Here is a 20,234-nt window from a genome sequence, read left to right as displayed (position 1 = left end):
GCAGGGTGGTGTCTAAGTAAAAGATCATCTCTTACTTCCCATCAGAATCCAAACTAGGAGAGAACTCCGAATGCCATGAATGTAGGGTGTCTCTCAATGTTTACAGAATCCGATGTGAACATTAGAAAATTTACAGTGGGCAAAACCTTATGAATGCATCACCTGTGAGAAAACCGTCACTTAGAGCATTGAATTTATGCTCTGGTTGAGTGCTCGCACCAGAGAGAGAACTTATAAATGTCACAACTGGGGTGCCTGGGTGGCTCAGTCAGTTGAGCGTCGGACTCTTGATTTCAGCTCAGGTCCTGAACCCAGGGTGGTGAGATCGGGTCCTACATTGGGCTCCACACTGAGCATGGAGGCTGCTTTGGCTTTTCTCTCTCCCTCTGCTGCTCTCCCCCTGCTCTCTCTCTCATTAATTAATTAATTAATTAATTTAATTTAATAACCGTGAAAAGCCTTAATCATACCACTTCCTTCATTGCCATCAGAGGAGTCCTTTATGGGAGGAAAACCCTTGAGATGTCTTGAACATGGGAGAGTTGTCAAAGTAGATATCTTATTGAGGATCAGATCAGAGATGGTGTGGCCCCTGGAGAAACAGTATGGAGGTTCCTCAAAAAATTAATTAGAAATGCCATAAGGCCCAGTAATTCCACCACTGGGGATTTGGGGAGAGAAGACGAAAGCACTAATCTAAAAAGGTCTATGCACCCCTATGTTTATTGCAGCATTACTTACAGTAGCCAAGATAGGGAAGCGCCCACTGATAAAGGAATGGACGAAAATGTGGTGCGTAAACACAACGGAATAGTACGCAACCGTAAAAAAGACTGAAATCTTGCCCTTCGCAACAACATAGATGGACTTAGAATCCCTTGTGCGAAGGGAAATAAGTCTGACAGCGAAAGACGAATACCATGTGATTTCACTCAGCTGTGAAATCCACAAAACAAAACAAAGGAGCGAACAAACCAAAGCAGAAACAGACCCATAAATGCAGAGGGCAAACTGGTGGTTGCCAGAGGAGGGTGGGCAAAATGGGCTAAGGGGAGAGGCCGTTCCAGGCTTCCAGTTCCCCGCCCCACCACACCAGCCCCCCACACACTCACGCTCTGTTCATAGCTGCCTCCCTCTTCCTTCTCAGCTGCCCGATTCTTATCATAGATTTTTGTCTCCAGAAATATTTGGAGAACGGTGCCAAAAGGAAATACACTCCATCTTCTTCTTCAGTTTTGCTAATACTGGCCAGTGTACCAGACAGACCTTGACCAAATGGCTTTGACCCCTTCGTGGGATCGCTCTTACTGAACGGCATTTGGCATCACGCCCTGGGTAAGCGTCCAGGCCGGCAGGAAGCAGTGGTCATGGGGAAGGACTGTCGTTTTTTTATTGAAACGATGTTGTTAGATGTGCTGTTTATCGGTGTCTTCTTTAAGACTCCCCAAAGAGACATTTCTGGTAAGCTTAGACCAGGAAAAGCTGTCCTCCTGAACAACTGGTAGGTTTCTAACTTACAGACCCCAGGCATCTTCTGACTGCCGACTCACCGAATACTCCAGTAAATAAAATCTTTTTAAGGAAATAGCCAGAATACGTGATGTTCACGTTCCTGCTGACTAATGTCATCAAGTTAATGGGCTGCAACTGATCTTAGAATAAGATTATTCTCTGTCGCCGATCCTGAACCCTTCCAGAGACTTGAACTGGGATGGAGAAAAGTGTTTGGTTTGAAGCATTTCCATCTATAAGAGATATTGATGCTTCCAAGTAGATGAAGAGGAGGCTTTATTTTTAGGAAATTTTGCCCCTACTTTTCCTTCTCTCACCTACTCATATGATTTCAAGGATTTTTTCTCTTAGTTAATGGACAAGAAATTAAGGGTGATGAGGAGGTAAATGATAAATGTAGAAATTCTGCTGGTGGTAAGGCAGAGAAATTTCTCAGATAAAGAAAGGAAATAAATCTCAGGGACCATGAGGCTCCAGAGATTTTACTCTAGGTATTGAAATGTTCATTGGCTGATCTACTTTGTATCAATAACGATTAATTAATGTGTAAACACTGGCATGAACACCTAAGCCCACTTTGACCTCAGGAAAGTTGTACTGGAGACAAAGCCCATGAAGTATGTGCAAAAGCCTTCAGCCAAGATTCGTATCTTACTGCATATCTGGAGACTAATTCATATCCATTGCTTATCATCATGTAATATGTGGTGGAAAGAACTTCTGAGATGGTATTGAATGGCACCTGGCTGGCTCAGTCGATGGAGCATGGGACTCTTAGTCTCAAGGTTGTGAGTTCAAGCCCCATGTTGGGTGTCGAGATTACTTACACATAAAATCTTTTTTTAAAAATAAACTAAAGTGGTATTGAATGTAAGAAATCTCCAAAGATTTTTCTCCTCTATGGTATGCTCCCAGGTAAAGTTGAATAAATCAGAGGGAAAAGGGCTATTTTGTAATGTACCTTTGTGAAAATCCAAACTTCCCATAAAATCAGAAATGTATTATAATATTAACAATCTTAAACTTAAAAATAAAATAACCTTTTAGTGCAAAAAGATATATACACACATTAACCTATAACCACGTTTCTAATATTAGATCATTTCCCAGTCTGATTACTAAAACTTTTTATTCCATTGAAGAAATAAATAGCCTTTAATGTTATGGTAAGTTTTGAAGTTGTGTTTGGCCCAAAATACAGTAGTCATTTTTGTAAAGATTTTTTAAAGGTAATTCCTACCCACAAAGTTGGGCTTGAATTTATGACCCAGAGATCAAGAGTTGTACATTCCTCAGCTGAGCCAGTCAGATGCCCCAATAGTCATTTTAAATTTTTTAAAGTTTTTTAAGTTTATTTATTTATTTTGAGACAGAGAGAGAGAGAGAGAGAGAGAGAGAGAGAGAGACAGTGTGAGTGGGGGAGGGGCAGAGAAAGAGAGAGAGAATCCCAAGCAGGCTTCACACTGTTAGTGCGGAGCCTAATTTTGGGCTCGAACTCCTGAACCGTGAGATCATGACCTGAGCCAAAGTCAGATGCCTAACCGACTGAGCCACCCAGGTGCCCCCAGTCATTTTTTTTTTTTTTTAAGTAAACCTGGGACTCAAACTCAAGACGCTGAAATCAAGAGTAGTGTGCTTTACAGACTAAGGCAGCCAGGCACCCCGATTTTTTTTAATGGGGGCTCAAAATCTAGGAAGTTTATAAAGAATTCCTAGATCACCATTCAGAACTTTTTTGGGGGTGTCCATTAAAGTTCTATAATCACTCTTTCATTCTAGTGTCTGAAACTCCTAGATTATATCATATAAATTGTTCATGAAATCATCTTTTTGGGTGCAATCAAAATGTTAAATAAGAGATTAATTTACAACTAATTGATCATAGCCAGTTACAGATTTCTTTGTTCCTTCTCCACTGCTTCACTTGACTAACCTTGGGGGAAAAAAAAGAGAAAAAAGAAGAGATTAATGGAAAATTCTGGAATTGCTTAACATTTCAATATTTTAAATACAGTCAGTTCTTTTTTTTTTAATGTTTATTTATTTTTGAGAGAGAGAGACAGAGCACAAGCAGGGGAAGGGCAGAGAGAGAGAGAGAGAGAGAGAGAGAGACAGAATCAGAAGCAGCCTCCAGGTTCTGAGCTGTCAGCACAGAGCCAAAACGGGGCTCGAACTCCAAGATCATAACCTGAGCTAGAGTTGGACGCTTAACAGACCAAGCCACCCAGGCGCCCCAGTCAGCTCTTCCATACTTGTTTTGAAAGCACAGATTCGTTCCACCACAATTGCTACATAGGGCAACATTTGAGTGTGAGTGTGTGTGATTTCAGGGCGCCTGGATGGCCAGTTAAGCATCCAGCTTTGGCTCAGGTCATGATCTCACAGCTTCTGAGTTCAGCCCCATGTCAGACTCTGTGCTGACAGCTCAGAGCCTGGAGCCTGCTTCGGATTCTATGTCTCCCTCTCTCTCTCTGCCCCTCTGTCACTCATATTCTGTCTCTGTCTCTCTCTCTCCCTCTCAAAAAGAAATAAACATTAAAAATGAACACTAATGAACAGGGATCTGAAGACGGAATCATGTGCAGAGATTGGTAAAATCCAGATAATGTGAGCATGTTGACTTTTCCCAGAAGGGAGATGCAATTAATCGCCTTGTCTATTATATTTCTCTTTGTCTCTCTTTCAATTCACTGCTTCTCTCTGTCTGCCCAAGTGTCAAGTTTACCCCATCTACAGACTAATTTCTAAAACTTCAGTGACTTTTTCTTTCCATGATTGGAAGATTTCAGTTTGTTTCTTTTTACCATCGCTTGTTCCTACTTTGTTTCTGATGGCTTTTTATTTTTTTAAGACTTTTTATTTTTTTATTATTATTTTTTTAATGTTTATTCAATTTCTTGAGAGACAAAGAGAGACAAACAGAGTGTGAGCAGGGGAGGGGCAAAGAGAGAGGGGAAAACATAGAACCCAAAGCAGTCTCCAGGCTCCGAGCCATCAGCACAGAACCCTATGCGGGGCTTGAACCCACAAACCGTGAGATCATGTCCTGAGACGAAGTCAGACGACTGAGCCACCAGGTGCCCCAACTTTTTAAAAAGATTTTATTATTTAGGGGCGCCTGGGTGGCTCAGTCGGTTGAGTGTCTGACTTCAGCTCAGGTCATGATCTCACGGTTCGTGAGTTCAAGCCCTGCATGGGGTTCTCTGCCTTCTGCTCAGAGCCTGCTTTAGATCCTCTGCCCCCCCCCCCCGCCCCTCCCCTGCTCACTCTCTCTTTCTTTCTCTCTCTCTCTCAAAAATAAATGAACATTTAAAAAAATAAAATTTTATGATTCAGTGATCGTGGGGCTTGAACCCACAACCCTGAGATCAAGAGTCGCATGCTCCATCGACTGAGCCAGCCAGGCACTCCTCTGATATCTTTTTAAATAATTTCTTGCTCTAGTTTAAAACAGAAGTCATTCCTTTTTGTATCTCCCTGAGCATGCCACATACATTTATTTTGAAGTCATTATCAGTCTGTTCCAGAGGGTGAACTTGGAGTGGATTCAGATTCCAATTTTTTCTTCTCTTGGAAAGTTCTCTCTCTCTCTCTCTCTCTCTCTCTCTCTCTCTCTCATTCTGGGCTCACATCCCCACCCATCTAGTCTTTATGCAGTTGCTTCCACCTGCCCCCTGGCCACGCCATAGTCTTACAATGACGTTTTAGGACTCCCCTGTCCCCTCGCGGTCTTCACGTTATGCAAAATCAGGTAACATGCCAACTGGTGACTGTGTTCTGAGGCCATCTCTGACTTCCTACCTCCCCAGTCTTGTGGCTTATAAATGCCACCTCCCCAGGTGGCGGTCGGCCAGGGTTGTTTATTTTTTTCTCCCCCGCTTCCTTTCATGACCTAGTCTGCCCCTCACTTCCAGCAGTGAGCCTGGCGTGAAGGCTCAACATTTTTAGTTCTCTCCAATCATTCCCACTGACTTCCGACCCCCCCCCCCCCCAAAAAAAAAACAGCAAACCCGGGGCTGTGGTGTGCTCTCTGCTTTACATTTCCGCCCTTGCGATATTTCACCTCTTCCCCGCTTGATCTTTTCTATCCTCCAGCATCGTCTTACCTTTGAGTGTATCCAGGCATTTGGGGTTTTCTGTTTCAATAGTTTATGTGTCGCTGCTGTATGTTTTGAGCAGAGAAGGTCCATCAAAGCATGAGCTCCTGATCTTATCCCTTCCCTCTCTTCTCTGCCCTGGGTTTTCGTGCCTAGTGGCTACAATGCAGGGGAAGTTTGGGGTCTATTGACGGGATGGCATATCTAGGCGTGCCTTGACAACCCATCGCTTACCAGCTAGTTTAATGAACTGCCAGATCTTTGACGAGATACATAGGGAAGGCTTCTCACGGTTAGATTATCTCTGAGATTCTGCAAGATGTTAGATTATGCGCCAACTCTCTATCTCACGCCCGGAACCACCAAGAGACCTTGGGTAACGAAACTGGAGTGATCTCAACCGGATTTAAATGATCTCCCATATTCGGTCATTACTTCAGAGGAGTGCATAGCAACCACGTTCTTCTTGAGTGGTTTTGTAATCACCAAACTTGATTATGAGTTTATGAGGTCATCGCGTCCTGGGATATAGAACCCGGAGAAACATGTTACAGCGTCGCTGCGGAAGATCCGAGCCTGTGATGGACTGGGTTGAAGCTAGTCACAGACAGCTGACCTTGGCGACCACCTACAAGTAGGATGCCGCTTATTCAGGAAGTTCTTTTCCCCCCAACCTAAGGCGGGGCCCTTCACCCACCAGAGCGAGGGAGCCTGCCGCCCTTCCGGAGAAAAGCCAATATGGCACAGGACTCCAAAGCATGGATATGGGGACCTGGTTGGCTTTATGAAACTGAGAAAGGAATATCTCTTGAGAAAGGAATATCGTTCTCCCTCCTAGGATTATCAGGAGCATTCAGTGAAATCGTGTATGTAAAATGCTGTCCTGGAACAGTATGTCTGTTTCTTTAAAAAAACTAATCAACGTGGGGCGCCTGGGTGGCGCAGTCGGTTAAGCGTCCGACTTCAGCCAGGTCACGATCTCGCGGTCCGTGAGTTCGAGCCCCGCGTCAGGCTCTGGGCTGATGGCTCAGAGCCTGGAGCCTGTTTCCGATTCTGTGTCTCCCTCTCTCTCTGCCCCTCCCCCGTTCATGCTCTGTCTCTCTCTGTCCCAAAAATAAATAAACGTTGAAAAAAAAAAAAAAAAACTAATCAACGCAGGGGCGCCTGGGTGGCTCCCTCAGTTAAGCATCCGACTCTTGATTTCAGCTCAGATCACGATCTCCCACTTCTTGAGACTGAGCCCCACATGGGGCTCCACGGCGTGCAGCCTGCTTAAGATTCTCTCTCTCCCTCTCCCTCTCCCTCTGCCCCTCCCCTGCTCACTTGCATGCCCTCTCTCTCAAAAAAAAAAAATAAAAATAAACACAGAATTATAATAGCACACGCAGAATTACCATATGACCCAGCAATTCCACATCTGGGTATATGCCCAATAAAATCGAAAGCAGAGACTCGAACAGCTGTGTGTATACTCATGTTTACAGCAGCATTGCTCATAATGGCCAAAAAGTGGAGGCAACCCGGGCGTCCCTTGATGTACGAATGGATAAACAAAATGCGCTATATCCACACAATACAATATTATTCAGCCTTGAAAAGGAAGGAAACTTCTGACACACAACACCACACGGATGAACCTTGAGGACGTTACGCTCGGTGGAAATGAGCCAGTCACAAAGAGACAAATAGTGTATGATTCCACTTGTGGGAGGTGCCTAGAATATGGGTCTGTCAGATTCATAGAGACAAACAGAAGAAAGGTGTCTGCCAGAAGCTGAGAGGGGAGAGGCCTGGGGAGTGACTAAGATGAGGGGCACTTGGGTGGCTCAGTCGGTTAAGCGTCCGACTTCAGCTCAGGTCATGATCTCGCGGTCCGTGAGTTCGAGCTCCGCGTCAGGCTCTGGGCTGATAGCGTGAAGCCTGCTTGGGATTCTTTGTCTCCCTCTCTCTCTGCCCCTCTCTTTCTCTCCAAAATGAGGAAACATTTTTTTAAACTTTTTTTTAATGTTTTATTTATTTTTGACAGAGAGAGAGAGAGAGAGACAGAGCATGAGCAGGGGAGGGGGCAGAGAGAGAGGGAGACACAGAAGCGGAAGCAGGCTCCAGGCTCCCAGCTGTCAGCACAGAGCCCGACGCGAGGCTCGAACTCGCAAACCGCGAGATAGTGACCTGAGCCGCAGTCGGACGCTCAACCGACTGAGCCACCCAGGCGCCCTGTAAATATTTTTTTAAAAAGAAAAAAATAAATAAAATGATGAAGACGAAAATAAATTAAGTAAATAAAATGATTAAGATGGTGAATTTTGTTATGTGTATTTCACCACAATTCAAAAAAGGAAAGAGCCACATGACAGAAATTTCCGTTCATTGCTCTGCTCAATAAACTTCTATTACACAAACATTCTCCAGATCCTCTGTTAGGCACTGTGGCTCCCAAGAGGACTTAGACACCGGCCCTGACCTCAGAGGAGAGGCGAGGCAGACATCTAAACAATGTGTGAAATAAAGTGCAGACAGGGGTCTGGGTCATAAAGTCCTATCAATGACATGAGGGACCCAGGGGAGCAAGTGGCCATTTCTTCTTGAGAAGCCACAGTGAAAGTCAGGAGAGCTTTCTAGAAAGCAGAACATGTGGCCTGAATCCTGTAGTCATCAAGCTTTGGGGGGTTTGAAAGGGAGAAGTTTGATCCACGCCGGGGGCCTGACATGTCCCGGTGCACTCATGGCCATGCACTTGGCATTGCTGGTTCTAGGTGACAGAGGCATCCTGGGCTGGCAGCAGATAGGGCTCTAAAAGGAGCCACAGGGGGCTTCTGGGCCTGGCGAGGTGTTTGGACACTCACTTGCGGGCAATGGACAGTGACTGGGAGGTGCTGAGCAGGGGACTGACTCAATCATATTGGAACGAGAGCAATCACTTGGTAACGCAAGACTAGCGATCCTATTTGTTCGTTGTTTCCAGGCTAAACAGCAACTGATAAGTAACCAGAAGTCTAGTGTTTTCAGGCCTGCTCAGAAAGGATGATACACGTGGGCCTGTGAATCTTCAAATGCTTATTCAGACCCACATTGCTCATAATTGGAAGGAGGACTTAGGTCATGATCTCACGGTTGATGGGATCGAGCCCCGCGTTGGGGTCTGTGCTAACAGCACAGAGCCTGCTTGGGATTCTCTCTCTGCCCCTCCCCCAAATTAACCATCTTTGCTTAATGTTCAAGAGCCTTGCATATTGCCAGTGAATCAGGAAATGAATACTTTGTACTGACAGCCACACACAAACCTGGAGTTCCCTGTCTGGGACTGCAGCCCAAACGCTGAAGCTCTTCCCAAAGATCCCCACGGAATGTGAAGGAATACCCATCCGCTGTAACCAGAAAAGCCATTTCCTCTGAAGTCAGAACAGCGCTGTTGGGTTTCTAGAAGATAAAACCAAAAACTTTTGGCATCCTAACGCTTTGCTGGATGACAGTACCTCCTGTTTTTTCCAGGCTGCAAGGACTTCTCACCAGTTTTTCCCAGACACCCCATTTCCAGAAAACAAATATCCTTCTTAGGCGTCTGCCCACCCTCTCGTTTGCCATGTCCACACAGAACAGGGACTTTCCAGATGCTGACACACATTGTCTCACATTAGGCAAGGTATCCAAAAACAAAACCAAAAACTTATTTCTCACAGAAATGTCAGAGAATCTGCACCAAATAATCCAGAAAGTGTGTTCTTTGCAAACAAGCTGGTATGGCTTTGAGATTCATACTGAGTGAAGTGAAAAGACTTAATAAAGCACGTCTCTGCGTGCTGCTCTGGCTGTGACAAGCACTTGGGGATCTAGCATGATTCTCGTCCTGGGCCTGGAGAGCCTGAGGGCTGGAGTTTGTATCACTCTGTTCTCTCTGGAACTTCAAGTCAGCCCCTCAGCTAAGCTGTCTGTCAATTTTGTGAGCAAAAACGAGCAACGACTCCATGAGTTTTCCAAGGGACAAAGTGTGGGCAGGTTGTTTTGTTGCAGTTTTGTCCCAGGTTGACAGAAGATTCTGACCCATGCTCTCGTTGTCTAGAACAATGATTCTCAACTGGGGGGGGGGGGGTGATTTTGTGCCCCAGGGATATTTGGCAATATCTGGAGACATTTTTCATGTCATGACCAGGGCTGGGGGAAGACAAAGGAAGAAGTGTTACTGGCATCAGGTGGGTAGAGGCCAGGGATGCTGCTAAATGCCCTGTAATGCGCAGGGCAGCCTCCCTCCCACCGTCAAAGAATTATCCAGTCTCCAATGTCAATGGCGTCAAGATCAAGAAATCTGCATCTAGAATTAGAATCCAAACACCAGAGTGCCTAACATTTAGTGCTCTCAGAAAGTCAAACTTGCCTGCCCACCAAGATCATTCTCTCGTTTTGTAGTCATGGGGGTTATAGCAAAGTGCAAGGTTAGACTACACTTCCCAGCCTGCTTTGCAGTTCAGCAGGAGCGTGTGACTAGTTCTCACCAATAGCATGTGACTTGAAGAGATTGCAAGATAAGGCTTTGAAGAATTATCGTTCCCCTTCTGCTGGTAAGATGTAGATGATAACTAGGCTATGTTAGAACCATATATGGGATCCTGGGTCCCTGAGTCGCCCTATGGGAAAGAACCACCCATCAACTAAAGAGCACTTGCTGCAGTCTGTTAGGTGAATGAAAAACAAACTCTTCTTGTATTTGAGCCACTACATATTTTTGGGTCTTGTTTGTCACGGTCGCTTAGCTCATCCTAGCTGATAAAGAGCTATTCCCCACAACCCCATTTTGGCCCTAGATGCCGAGACCCCTGAATGGGGCAAACATGGTGGGGATCTCTGCCCCTAGGGTTAGCTTGGGGTTCCCCCTCCTCTAAGTGGTAGGGCTGCATGTGTCAAAGCCCACTGTTGAGGGGTCCTTCCTTTGCTGTGTACAGCATTGACTCTTGGAGTAACCTGTGATATTATCCCAGCTCTATGTGACTTTGGTTACATCTGGCAGAACCTCAACAAGAAGCAGCTTTGGCAAAAAAAAAGGGGGGGGGGGCAGGGGGCGGGACGCAGGCCCCAGGCAACCAAACCACAGGAAGCATCATGGCGGACCTGGCTACCAAGAGAGCAGGACTCTCTGTCTCTACCTCTTATCTCCACTGCTCTGGGTGTGTTGGCTTCATTCTCTCGTTCTGCAGTTAAACTTCTTCACACAAAGGGGAAGAGGCACCATCATCCTTGAACTCATATCTTCACAACTGCCAGTCCAGAGAAGAAAGATCCTCCCTGCCTCCAGTTTGAAAAACCCTGGGAGGGACTTGGGTGGAGCGTTCCTGCTGTGGCTGGAGGCCAATGTTAGCAGGAGGTGAGGAATGGTGTTGCTCCTACACAAACCTTAGCCAGGTGCACCTTCTATTAACTTGAAATCTTCCCAAGGGCCCATCTTGCCTCTGATCCCTGAGCTAAGGAATCAGGGGGTAGCCTCAGGGTGTGAGCGGTTCACAGAATTCTTCTCCCACCACCGCTCCCCCAACTCCTACCTTTGGCAGCGAAGGTTGTCCCAAAAGTGACAGGGGAACATTCTCTGCACAAGATATGATAAATCATAAAACACGATGGCTCCTGAAATGTGCTGTGTGCCAAAGCTGGGGGTTTTTCAGCAAGATAAACCATGTATCTCAATCAATTTGTCTCCAGTTTCTACTGGTTCACCCTAGTCTGTTTCATTCATGGCGTATATCACACTTGTTTCTTGTCCATCTGCCCTACTAGAATGTAAGCTCCCTCAGGGCTGGGATCTTGTCTGTCTCGGTCCCTGCCTTGTCCCTCACGGTCGTCACGGTGCCCAGCATGACCCCTGCTTGTGATGTGTGCAAGAGAGTGAGCCTTTTGCCAAAGTTTGGAGCGTGCCGTGTTTCGCTGAGGGTCCATCCGCCCTTTCCTCTGTGTGTCATGACTCAAATGTCTGTGGGATCTTCTTTGAATCTACTCTCGCTTGTGTGAACCCTTGCAGAAGTCTCTCTCTCAGACCAATGGCAGCTTTCTCCTTATTCTGGTGGGATTTCCCACTACTTTTCATCATTTCAGCGATAACTTGGGAGAAGGGGGTTCCTGGTACAAACAGAGGAGTCAAGGTTAGAGAGATACAAACTGATAAGACAGTGGCCACTCTTTGGAGACGGTGTTCATAGTCTCACCTCCCAAGTTTCTTCCATTCATTCCATATTTATTTAGGGGCGGGACCTCAAGTCACTCTCTGGAACCCAAAGTTCTAAGTCCTCGTGCTGACCTCTTCCCATCTGGTTCTTTCTCCATCTGTGGCTTCCACAGCATAATCATCCTAACCCTGGGGGTTGGGTTTCTATCTCTTATTGCCAATTGTTAACTAGGGGGCGGAATATTCATTACTTAAGACAGGGATGCAGGATTTCATGCTTTCTTCCTGATTTGGTCGGGGGTTTCCTGTGAGGGCGCCCGCCATCTTGGGCCCGTTTGGTTTGATCCGGCTTCTTGCAGAGTACTGCTCTGACCGGCCTCTGTCCTTCTGGAAAGCTGGCCGGTATTTCCTCCTTTTGGCTTCCAAGTGCCCTGTCAGAACCTAACTGCCTCCTCCAACGGCTTTGCTACCTTCCCCCTTTGACATCACCTCCAGATGCTCTTCCAGGCTTCCCCTTCCTCCTCCAGCACATGAAGTGACACAATGCCCCACTAACCTGTCCTTGTCCATCTTCTCATCCCAGGTCACCTCATCCACTCACCGTTATGGCTAAATGTGGCCCTTCTCAACGGCACGTGTCCAGTTAGACCGGGGTGTGGCGCCTCCACAAAATGCGTCCCAAACTCAACAGGTGTGGGGCGGGAGACATTTTCTCCCCACACTCTTGCTTGTTCCTCCAGCTTCTTCTCTTTCCCTTCACATTTCCCTGCACCTCCATCCAACTTGTAGCCACGTCCTGTCAACACTGCATCCTCAGCATCTTTCTACGACCCTACCGCTCCCTCCTGGCTACCCTCCCTTCGGCTCCCGCCTGCCTTTCCATCTCCTTACCTCCAGTTCCGCACTCCCATTAGCCACCCCCACACCTCCTCTAGAATAATCTTCCCACAACACAGGAGTGTCGTTTCGCTCTCTGACTTCAACTTTTCAACACTTCAGTACCTTGACTGCAGGATGAAGCACCAAATCCTTGTCCCCTAAGGCCTTTCATGGCCAGGCCCCTGCCCACCTCTCCAACCTCCTTTCCAGCCCTTGCACCCATATTCCAACTCTATGGGACTATTGCAGGTGCCCGATGTGCCTCATTGCAGAATGCCTCTCCTGAGTCAATCTGGAAAATGCCACCCATCTTTTTTGTTTTTAATGCTTTTTAAACAGTTTATTTTTGAGAGAGAGAGAGAGAGAGAGAGAGAGAGAGAGAGAGAGAGGCAGAGTGCGAGTAGGGGAGGGGCAGAGAGAGAGGGAGACACAGAATCCGAAGCAGACTCCAGGCTCTGAGCTGGCAGCACAGAGCCTGACACGGGGCTCGAACTCATGAACTGCGAGATCATGACCTGAGCTGCCCAGGGCCCCAGTGCCACCCATCTTTCAAGTTTTATTTGGGGGGGCACCTGGGTTACTCAGACAGTTAAGCGTCCAACTTTGGCTCAGGTCACGATCTCATGGTGCATGGGTTCAAGCCCCGTATCAGGCTCTGTGCTGACAGCGGGGAGCCTGGATTCTGCTTCAGATTCTGTGCAGGTGTGTGTGTGTCTCTCTCTGCCCCTCCCCTGCTCACATTCTGTGTCTCTCAAAAATAAATAAACATTAAAAATTTTTTTAATAAAGTTTTCTTTTTCTTTAAGTTTATTTATTTTGAGAGAGTGAGCGAGCAAGGGAGGGATAGAGAGAGAGAGAGAGAGAGAGGGAGAGAGAGAATCCCAAGCAGGCTCCCCACTGCCAGCACAGAGCCCGATGTGGGGCTCAAACCCACAAACCACAAGATCACGATCTGAGCTGAAATCAAGAATCAGACGCTTAACTGACTGAGCCACCCAGGTGCCCCTGACATTATTTTTCATTTAAAGAACCTCTGCCTCCAACGTGGGGCTTGAACTCATGACGCTGAGATCAAGAGTCGCATGCTCTATCATCTGAGCCAGCCAGGTGCCCCTCACCCATCTTTAATAACCAGTTCCTCGGAACACCTCTCCGGCACCCTCTTCCTTCTTTACGACTCACTGCACCCCAACCTGTGTTCATCCCCATCAGAGGCCCTGTAACACTTCATTTCACGTATTGGATTACAAGTCTGTCTGCCCTGCCGGACGATAAATTTCATGACACATAGTAGGCTTTCAATAGATGCGCCATGAGTATTATACACACATGGACTCCGCGAAAGGGAGACCGAATACAAATAAAAATACACACACCCAGTGTATATCACGGACACGGATTCTAGAGACCGACTTTCCGCGAGGCGATGAACCCGTGGAATTTTTCTTCAAAGCGAGCCCCCAAGGAGACATCACTTCTCCCTTCCCCTCAATGGCCAAACACCAGCAAAACAACGTCAACTGCCTCCTGGGCCTCCCGGATGACTCACTGCAGAGAGCTTTCTTGGGGAGGCGTGGGAAGAGATGATGGTTGACAAAAATAACCACAAACATTTGAAGCATCACCGACCGAGCCTCTGTCTGTGGGGTGAACAACAGGGGCGAATCGCAAGGTTTCTCCCAGGCAGGGCAGCAACCCTCCTTCCAGCACAAGTGGTTCTCAAACACTCACGTGGGCAGAGACCCAGACGAACGTAGGGTAAGTGAAATTCAACAGCCCCTGTTCCTATGCAGTCAGCCGCTCGTGTTCGATGTGCCCGTTCTTGGTAAATGATGAAGGAAGCGCCCGTGTGAGCAGTGATGACTGAACCTCATCAAGCTGATAATTCCCTCCGTGTCTTTTTAAATTGTTACGAAGGGCTTTCCCCGCCCTGTACATCATCTCGTTCGAAGAGCACATCAACCAGGACAGAAGGGCGATTTTACAGACGAAGAAAAAGACTCAGGGAGAATCAGTGATTTACCTGCACAGAGCATGATGCAAAGTGGTCCAAAGACCGGCAGCATCAGCGTCACCTGGGAACCTGTTGGACACGTGACTTCTGAACCCCGCCCAGATCTACTAAATCCGAAAGCTGCCACGGGGCCCAGTAATGTGTTGTAACAAGCCCTCCAGGTGATACAAGTGCATGTCCAACTTTGAGAACCACTGACCGAGGGTGTGCAGGTAGCAAGTTATAGACCCTGGGTGAGAACCCAAGGATGTCCTTAGGTAATAGTTGTCATCGGACTACTTGAATGTTAGTAAATAAGAGTTTCCTGCTTTTACTTGCTTCATGAAGCCCTGCAAAGACCAGCTCCAGCTATAGCTCAGCCTCTCTCCACTCCACTCTCCCTCCCACCGGCCTCCTCCATTCCTTAGACATGCCAAACTCTTTTCTGGCTCCAGGACCTTTGCACATACTGTTTCCGCTGCTTGGCACGCCATACCTCCCGGCTGGATTCTTCTCACTTTAAGTGCCGCCACAATGCCTAGCACAAGGTAAACCCTCAGCAAACACGTACTGAATAAATAAACCACAAACTAGAGGCAACTCAGAAGAAGGAAAAGGCAATTTCATCCATTCCTGCCTCCACTAAGAATGGCCAACCTAGGCTGTCCTTTGGGGAGGGGAGCATGGAAAGCAGTTAAGAGTTTGAATATCAGGGGTACCTAATGAAAGCTCCCACGTAGGACCTGGTTTCTAAGGATAAGCACATCAGTGGATTAAGCTGCAGTGACCACAGATGGGAGGGAAGGGAAGCTGGCTTTAGTTGGGAAAAGAAGAGTGATGGGACCCAGGAAAGGGTGTGGCTTCCTTGAGACTCTCTTCTTAATTGTGGCGGAAAACATAGAACATGAAATCTACCCTCAACATTGTTTTTCACCCTCAACAAATTATTTTTCGTCTTTTGGCTCAGGTCAAGGTCTCAGTTCGTGGGTTTGAGCCCGGCGTCAGGCTCTGTGCTGACAGCTCGGAGCCTGGAGCCTGCTTCCGATTCTGTGTCTCCCTCTCTCTCTGCCCTTCTCCCACTCGCGCTCTGCCTCTCCCTCTCAAAAATGAATAAACTTAAAAAATTTTTTAAATAAATTTTTATTTATTTTAGAGAGAGCATGAGCAAGCAGGGGAAAGGGGCAGACGGAGACAGAGAGGGAGAGAATCTCAAGCAGGCTTCAGGCTCAGTGCAGAGCCCAATGCAGGGCTCGATCCTACGATTCTGAGATTATGACCTGAGCTGAAATCAAGAGTCAGACACCCAACTGATTGAGCCACCCAGGCGTCCCTACCCTCAACAAATTTTTTTAATGTTTAGTTATATTTGAGAGAGAGTGATGCACAAGTGGAGGAGGGGCAGAGAGAGAGGAAGACAGAATTGGAAGCAGGCTCCAGGCTCTGAGCTGTCAGCACAGAGCCCAACGTGGGGCTCGAACTCAAAAACCGCTAGATCATGACCTGAATCGAAGTCGGACACTTAACCGACTGAGCCACCCAGATGCCCCTACTTTTAGTTTTTCGAGGAGCCTCCATACTACTTTCCACAGTGACGACACCATTTCACATTCCCACCCGCAGCACACAAGGCTTCCAATGTCTCCACATCCTTGCCAAATCTTGTTATTTTCTGCTTTTGCTTTTGTTTTTGATAGCAGTTATCCTAATGGACATGAAGGGGTATCTCCTTGTGGTTTTGATTTGCATTTTCTTTTTTTTTTTTATTTTTTTTTAACATTTATTTATTTTTGAGACAGAGAGAGACAGAGCATGAATGGGGGAGGGGCAGAGAGAGAGGGAGACACAGAATCTGAAACAGGCTCCAGGCTCTGAGCCGTCAGCACAGAGCCCGACGCGGGGCTCGAACTCATGGACCGCGAGATCATGACCTGAGCCGAAGTCGGCGGCTTAACCGACTGAGCCACCCAGGCGCCCCTTGATTTGCATTTTCCTAATGAGTAGGGATGAACACCTTTTCATCGGCCGTTCACATATCTTCTTTGGAGAAATGTCTGTGCAAGGCCTTTGCCCATGTTTTAATTGGGTTTTTGCTTTTTGTGGCCATCCATGGAACCTTCTATCTGTCTCTTGATTCTGCCATTTATAAAGTACCACATGTCAGGTAGTGTGTAAAGCCAGTCACACGCGCAACCTTTTTATCCTTACGACAACCTTGAAAGGCAGGTACAGTAAGAATCTGCGTTTCACAGACGAGGTTCCAAAGCCCAGAGAGGTGCAGACATCATGCCTGCGTCTCTCGGCACCTCAGAACACGGGACTGTCTCCCCGCCTGTGGTGGAGACAGTGTCTTGCTTTCTGATGTGTCTCCTCAAACACCCACAGGCGCCCAGCAGAGAGGGTGGGGAGCTGTTGAAACCCGGTGCTGGCCCCTCGGGGGCGGGGGGGGGGGGACGGGCCCTAACTGCCCGTCAGCGTTCAAGGGGCAGAGTCATGTTCTTTTACGTGGCTCTTCTTATACGAACCATGAGAAAGGAAAGAGCGCAGTGTGAGAACACAGGCAGAACAGCGGTCCCCCAGAGATGTCCACGTCCTGGTCCCCCAGAACTACTGAATGTTACCTTACGTGGCAAAAGGGTTGCTGCAGATGGGATTAAGTTAAGGATCTTGGGATGGGGAGATTATCCTGGAATACCTGGCTGGGCCCAATGTAAACACAAGGGTCCTTATAAGAGGGAAGTAGGCGGGTCAGAGAGAGAGGAGATGTGACAACGGAAACAGAGGTCCGGGTGATGTGATGGCTGGAAAGGAGGCGTGAGCCAAGGAATATGGGCAGTTTCTAGAAGCTGGGAAAGGAAAGGAGACAGATGTCCCTCCTGGGCCTCCACGGGGAGCGCAGTTCTGCCAACACCTTCGTTTGACCCAGTGAGACCCCCTCTGGACCTCCGGCCTCCAGAACCGTAACTCAGGAAAAATGATGTTCTTTTAAGAACGTGGTGATTTGTTATAGCAACAATAGGAAGCGAATGGACCAATAGAAAATGGACCAAAAAACCCCAATAGAATATGGGCAACCCAATAGAAAACGGACAAAATGGGCACTTAACACACAAAGGAAATGCACGGGTGGGGAACCAAATGAAGAGATAGTCAACATCAGTGATTGTTGTGGTTTGCCTGGGCTGCTGCAACAAAATGCCATAGACTGGGTGGCTTAGAATAGAAATCCCCCTTCTAAAAGGGGGCAATAAGAACAAAGAGGGAGGGGTGATAGATCCCAAGCAAGTCCCAAACCTAGTGTATGGTATTTTGTTTGGCAGCCTAAGCTAAGACATCAGTAACTGAGGAGATGTAAATGAAGGCCCCTGAGATTACATTTTAATTGGAAAAAATGAATACATCTATCAACAACCAGCATGGGAGAGAAAATACGAATCCGGGGAGGGATCTCTCATATGGTGCCGGGGTGGGGCAGCACTTTGATGGGAAGCAATCCAGCATGAATCCTAAATGTTTTGTTTGTTTTTGAGAGAGAGTGCATGAGCAGGGGAGGAGTGGGGGGGGGGAGGACAGAGGATCTGAAGCATGATGTGGGGCTCGAACTCATGAACCATGAGATCGTGACCTGAGCCGAAGTCAGATGCTCAACCGACTGAGCCACCCAGGTGCCCCACAATCCAGCATTAATTCTAAAGCTTAGCAGTTCCACTCGCAGAGCTCTACCAGGTGTAGGGCAAGAATGTACAAGACCATTCATAAAAGCACTGTCCACAGTGGCAAAAGGCTGGAAACACTTGAATGGCCGTCGGTGAGGGAGTGGAGAAATAAACCGAGGTATGCTCATAAATGGACTATTACACATCACCAAAATGAATTAACTACAGTGACGGGCAGCAACAAGGATGATACTTACCAACGCAATATTAAATTAAAACAGTGGCTCTGAAAAAAAATTGCACAGGGCAGCATACCCTTTGATAACGTTAGCGACAGCGGAAATAAAATATAGATAGCCTTTAGGAACACATATGAATCCAATTCAACTCCCCAGAGGGTGTGGGAGTAGAACAAAATGGATGAAACAAGATTGGGCATGATTTGAAAAGCTGGACTCTGGACAATAGGGGCATATGGGTTCACTTTATTAGTCTCCCTAGTTTTGTGTGGGTTTGACGTTGCCCATTATACAAAGAAATTTTAAAATAATATAAAGAGGGGCGCCTGGGTAGCTCAGTCGGTTAAGCCTCCGACTTGGGCTCAGGTCATGATCTCGCAGTTCGTGGGTTCGAGCCCCGCGTCGGGCTCTGTGCTGACAGCTCGGAGCCTGGAGCCTGCTTTGGATTCTGTGTCTCCCTCTTTCTCTGCCCCTCCCCTGCTCACGCTCTGTCTCATTTTCTCTCTCTCTCAAAAAAAATAAATAAATAAAACATAAAATTTAAATTAAATTAAATTAAATTAAAATAAAGAGGGAAGCAGGGAATGATGAACACAGGAATCAGGAGTTAGGGCAAAGGTCTGGAAGAGAACCCTACGATGAAATGGCTGCCTTGGCTTTGTTCCGTGTTGGGTGTTGAGTTCGGGAGCACTGATTACATAACTAACTAAGCAGCTAGATTAAAGCAAATCATGCATGGAGCAGTGGAGAAAGAATGAGAGAAGTGGAGGGGAAAAAGCAGGAAGTCAGCCTTGTGAACAGTTCTCAGCCGCCCTAGGTGGATGCGTCCCTCGGGTGTCCTGTTTGCATGGAGGTACTTGCAACTCATGGAGACCTGGCCCCTGGCCCCACCGGTGGCTCTCCTCCTCCTCAGACGCCATTTCTCTGGCCATCTGAGAGTACCCTTTCTGGAAAAGGCCTGGGCAAGGTATCCCACAGCTCTGAGGGTCCCGAGAAGGGCTAGATCCACAGACTGGGATCTCACACAGGTGGTCGGCTTGACCCGGCAGGCTTTCGGACTAAAACGTAGGGGTTCACGTTCATCCCCGGCACATGCCGCCAGCCATCGGGGACCCTGGTGCATTTACCTGGTGGCCAAAAGAAGGCCCCAGGTGTCAGGAGAGCTGCTGAGAGAGTAAGCTAACTGGTCACCCTGGAAAGGAGGAGGGTTGTTCTTCGAAAGAAAATGAACTGAGAGACAGAGACCCCTTTTGTGTGCGTGTGTGTGTGTGTGTGTGTGTGTTGTGAGTGTTCCCTCCGGGCCAGTTCTTTCAGTAACGCCTAAATTCCTCAGAGTCAAGAAATGCTTTTTCTGTCCCCTTTTGCAACCTTAATGAGCTCTCGGGAGACAACAATTTACCTCCTTCCTGCCCAGGCCCCAGCTCTTCCGGCTCTTCTCAAAGTTCGGTCCCCAGACGCACCTGACTGGCAGCATCAGTATCCCGGGGAAACACATTTAAAAAGCCGCTGCCCCTGATTTCCTGAATCAGAAATTCTGCGGGTGGTGCTAGGGGGATCTGTGTTTTAACAGGCCCTCTAGGGCACTCCGATGGGAGGGAAGGGGAGGGAAGAGGAGGGAAGGGAAAGGAAGGGGAGGGGAGGGGATGGAGGGAAGGGGAGGGGGGGGAGGGGGGGAGGAGGGGAGGGAAGTGAGCATGGGGGAGGTCAGTGCGGATG

At 47.6% G+C, this 20,234-nt stretch overlaps 1 long non-coding RNA gene across 2 annotated transcripts; it reads right to left on the bottom strand.

Annotated features, from left to right (window-relative positions):
• Positions 1–3,336: 3,336 nt before the first annotated feature.
• Positions 3,337–9,769, bottom strand: LOC121015859 (uncharacterized). 2 transcript variants are annotated; one of them, XR_005784004.1, is made up of 2 exons: positions 8,891–9,769; positions 3,337–3,445 (listed from the first exon to the last, which is right to left on the bottom strand). It is a non-coding gene; the product is annotated as an uncharacterized LOC121015859 (long non-coding RNA). The 2 variants fall into 2 exon arrangements; XR_005784003.1 differs by lacking the exon at positions 8,891–9,769 and adding an exon at positions 5,619–6,585.
• Between the last annotated feature and the right edge of the window lie 10,465 nt (positions 9,770–20,234).

Source organism: Herpailurus yagouaroundi, unplaced genomic scaffold (assembly GCF_014898765.1).
Source record: "Herpailurus yagouaroundi ecotype Mexico unplaced genomic scaffold, PumYag 208, whole genome shotgun sequence".
In the NCBI taxonomy this organism is placed as follows: Eukaryota; Metazoa; Chordata; class Mammalia; order Carnivora; family Felidae; genus Herpailurus; species Herpailurus yagouaroundi.
Note: the sequence above shows the minus strand (reverse complement) of the source record. Positions and strands in the feature narration are given on the sequence as shown.